Source organism: Heloderma suspectum, chromosome 2, assembly GCF_057233095.1.
Source record: "Heloderma suspectum isolate Gila_16-S chromosome 2, 16-S_ref, whole genome shotgun sequence".
NCBI classification, from domain to species: domain Eukaryota; kingdom Metazoa; phylum Chordata; class Lepidosauria; order Squamata; family Helodermatidae; genus Heloderma; species Heloderma suspectum.
Genome location: NC_139459.1, coordinates 292302792 through 292307420, shown reverse-complemented (window position 1 = coordinate 292307420; position 4629 = coordinate 292302792).

The following is a 4629-nucleotide window of genomic DNA, read 5'->3' as shown; positions in this document are numbered from 1 at the left end:
CTTGGGCCTTGCCATGAAGAACTGCCTTAGGTGTTCTTCTTCCTTTCACAAGTGGTTACTAGCACTGCCACAGCTTATAAAACCCCAGTTAAGCAGTGCCATCTGTTTCCTGTCTCCTTGAACTGATAGCTTCATCCTATCAGTTGCTATGCTGGGGTGCCATGCTAGTGACCCCATTCTGGGTCCAATCTTCCCTTTAGTGCCACTGCACTGACATTTTCTGCAGGCCCCGATGGCGAGAGGAAGGAACAGGGTGCCCCGCCCCTTTCTTGTGCAGCATCCAATCGTCCACAACTGAAAAAGGATGGTTCGGGGTTTCCTGGTTTGCTACACTTCCCAGCAATGGTGCAGTTTAGGCAAGGTACCAGACACGGGACAGTCACATTTGGGCATGTTCACCGATCCCATTGCTCCACTTTGGTGTCTTTTAAGGTGCAATCCTATGCATGTGTAGACAGAAAGAAGTCCTGCAACTCCCAGCGTGCCCCAGCCAGCATGCCGGTAGGTTTCCATGATGGGGAAGGTTGTATGTTTCTGTGATGGGGTTTCTCAAGTATTGGCGCTTGTTTATGCTGTTGAAGTGCCTACCTAGAGAAACCACGATCTAGATGGTTGTAGTATGAAGGCAAGTAATAGAAACTTCGTACATTTTCATCCTTTCTTGTACTCCGTGTGTGTGTGTGTGTCATGTTTCTTTAAGAGAAAGTGGTAATGCACTGATGTTGGGTGTATTCAACAAATAAACCATTGCTACTGTTTTGAACTAGTACTATTTTAATCACAGCAGACACTTGGTATATCATGGTCTGTTTTAAGAATGTGTGTGGCATTGTGAACCATTCAGCGACCTTTGGGAAGTATCGAAATGTACCAAATAATAAACATACAAGCAAATAACCTATTGGGCAGGTTTGCACGACACAACACCCTGATCTGTGCAAAAACTATGCAGTGTGGGTTGTTCGCAGAACAACCCGTTCGCCTGACAGTCGATTGGGCTCACTGTGGGTTGTTCTCCCCCTTCTTCCCCCTCGGACCTCCAGCTGGTATCCAAGTGTCCTTCACTGAAGAACCCATCTTGTCTGTCCATCCCGTCCCTGTTCTCACTCTGATCACAACCCGTTTTTGTTCCCTGGCATTTTTTTTTCCGGCCCCATAAATTTGTGCAAATGGGGCTTTTGGAGGTGTCCAAGCACTGGCTGTCCAAATGTATAGCCTTGCTTGTCATACAAGGAAATTGACAAGATGAAGCTGCATATAGGCTGATTTGCACACCATTGACAGTGACAGGTTGGGAAAAGGGGGAAAGATTGGGAGAAGTGCACCAAAAAGTGGGGGAGGGGATGATGAAACTATCACCCACTTAGCAAGGTGATTCTCTGGGTTTTACGTGTTGAACGGACACATGTGAATGTCCTATTTCCATTCAACACTTCCCCGAGTCTCCAGCTACTTGAGAAAGGGAAGATCTAGGTTCTGCCCCTTTTGCGGCTCCCTTTTGCAGTAACTGCAGCAGTAACACTCTGAATGGGAGCTGCAAAAAGTGGATGCGGAGCCTAGATTGTGCATTTCTCAAGTAGCTGGAGTCTCGGAGAAGTGTTGAATGGAAGTATGACATCCATTCACATGACCAGTTCAGGAGGTTTGTGAATCCATGTTGACTAAAGTGGATATGAGCATGGTGGTTCGTGGATGCGAGCACTACACATTATGTAACTGGATGCCAATTTGCTACCAATTTAAGACAATCATTTTGAAACATACGTGGTGGCAAGGGAAAGCAGAATCTTACCACATGGCAGAGTGCTTGGACAGGTGTAATGAGGTGACAAAAAGATGCCAAAGTGGTCTTCCGAATCAATCCCACAAAGATTAGAATCTTTCTTCAGACTGTAATGTGTGTCCTCAAATCACTAAATATAGTTTTACTTAACTATAACATGTTTTATGTGACTCAGTTAGTTTTCAAAGTCAGAGTAGTTAATGTACAATAAAATGTGGACATTTCACTTCTTTTTTTGGTTTGTATTTATTAATGTATGTGTTCAGTACTATGTAAATCAATGGCTCTTATTCCACATGGTTAACTGAGAGCTCTGACAGTTGCTGAACAGACTGAAATCACTGTGGTACCCAGCGCTCAAAGTGGGGTGGGATGCTACCATCCTACTTCTTTTCAGGTGGTCCCCCAAACCATTCCACTTTGCTTCAACTCACGTAATTGAGTCTGGTCTAATTTGAAATGAAACCACCCCATTTCTCTCTCTCTCTCTCTCTCTGTCTCCTGGCCCCCCATTTCAAGAACTGCCAGTATTTATGCAATTCTCTCCCAAGAATATGGAAAAAACATAATTAAAAAATCCGTATTGCTTAGCTATCTAGACAAAGGTATAGTGAATGGATTAGACCCAGATCTGTCATTCTGCCTGCAGAAGAATGCTGCTCATGGAGCAGGGCTTCTGCATCCTCTCCTGCCTCCTTGCATTCTGCTGCATGCTCCAGACCTTCCAGGGCAGATTTAGAGGGCACATGAGGGGCTGCAAGGTGGAGGAGAGGATGCAGAGGTTCCATCCCACAAGTGCTAATTTCCACTGGTGGAATGACGGTTCTGTACCCAACCCAAAATGTCGTAAGTGGTGATGTGATGGTGGTGACAGATCTCTGCAACATAAGTAATAGGGGAATCTGATCGCTCCAGGGGGCGAAAGTTCCATGAGGTCAGGAAAATGCCGTTTCCCATCTTTTCTTCCAGAATGATATCCTTCCTGGGTCTGCTGCTATTCTCATCTTGAGGAATCGTAATTGCAGCTTCCCGAACTGTGGTTCATTAGGCCTGGATTGTCAGTGGGGCTGTTCACATGACACAACAGCCCACCATGGGTTATTTAACACACGATAAGGCTGCGGTGTGCGGGGTGCGTGCAGCTGCCATTTTGAATATGCAACCCCCACTCAGGGTTTGTCATGTCATGCAAACCAGGGTTATACAACCCTCGCATGACCCCACTCACCGTGTTTGCACAACACAACAACCCCTTAGTGGGGTTTGGATTTGCAACCTGGCCCCTGTGGACCCCACAATGAGCCATGGCATGTCGCCCAAACCCAGCCTTTGTGTCTCATCTTGGCAGACATCTTTCTGTTTGCCAGGAGAGCAAGCCTGCTTGCTGTGGCTACATTACCCCACAGATGAGGTGGAAGATAATCACAAGTAACTTATCTTCCCAGGCATTTTAGCTTTCTAAATTTTTATCTTTGCTGTTTTAAATCTGTATTTTAAACTCCTGTACTGCTGCTAGGTTTTATTGTGGTTGTATTGTTATATTGTGGTTTTAATGTTCTATATATTTTAAATTGTTTTATTGTGTGTTGTTTGGTTTTAGTTTTTGTGAACCGCCCAGAGAGCTTCAGCTATTGGGCGGTATAGAAATTAAATAAATAAATAAATAAATAAATAAATAATCTGTCTGTATCAAGTAACTTTGTGCCTTTTAGCTTTACAGCATGATATTGTCATTTGTAATATGTGGGTTTCAGTATCACCTGGAAGCCCCACCATCTGATAGCCTTCTTGCTTCCTGCTCCAAGATTCAAAACTACTAGCCGTGGTTACTCAATTGCAAACCTAAAAATATGTATATATAAAAAAATAAAAAGTGGTCTTGCCCCTACTTTTCAAACAGCTGGTAGAGATGCAGATATTTAGCAGACATTTCCCTGGTATGGAGGAAAGTGATGGAAAAAGCTTTGGCTGCTAAATTTATGCAGGCCAGGGGCCACTGAAAGCCCAGAAGCTGGGCCAGTAAAAATAAATAAAAATAAAATGGCAACCCTATTAATTGGGGCCATTCCACACATGACACATTTCCTTCAGAGATATCACTTCATAGAGGAAATGGTGGAGAATTCATTTCATATATTTTTACCCAGCCTTTTGGGAAAGCCCTTGTAAGGCAGCTTACAACAAAAACGTTAAAAACAAAACAAATGAACAAGCAAAACAAAAACAACATCAGAATAAAAATGCATGCAGATCAATAAAAATCTTCAGATCAAGAAGATAAAGAAGCTCGACAGAATAATAATAAAGAAGTCTTTAAGGACCACTTAAAGACCACAAGAGAGGTGCTCCGGTGAAATTCTCAGGGGTCGTAATCCTGCAAGTGTGGGGCCACAGTAAAAGCCCTGTCTGTGGTAACCACCAGCTTAGGATGTAATCCTACGGGTATTGCCCCTGGGATATTGCTTGTTGCATGAAAATTAAGCTGTGGAGAAAACTTTTATTGGCACATGGACACTCAGGGCTCTGAGTAAAACATCTGGGCCCCTGTTAAATAGATTCAGGGCCAGGAACCATATAAACCCCAGCCTAGCTGTGCCCAGGCGTCTAGGCTACTAATTAGGACTGGTTGATATCACTCGATATCATGTTATATCAGTCGATATCTATGGCATCAGTGCTCCATCAGCTTCACTGGCTTCCAGTCAGTTTCTTAGCCCAGTTCAAAGACTTAGTTTGCATGATCACGGCAGCCCACTGTGCTGGGGGCCATTGTGAATATGCAAGTTGTGGTGGGCGTCACCATGACTTCTTGTGATGTCTGAACCTGGTGAGGAGTGTGGATTGCT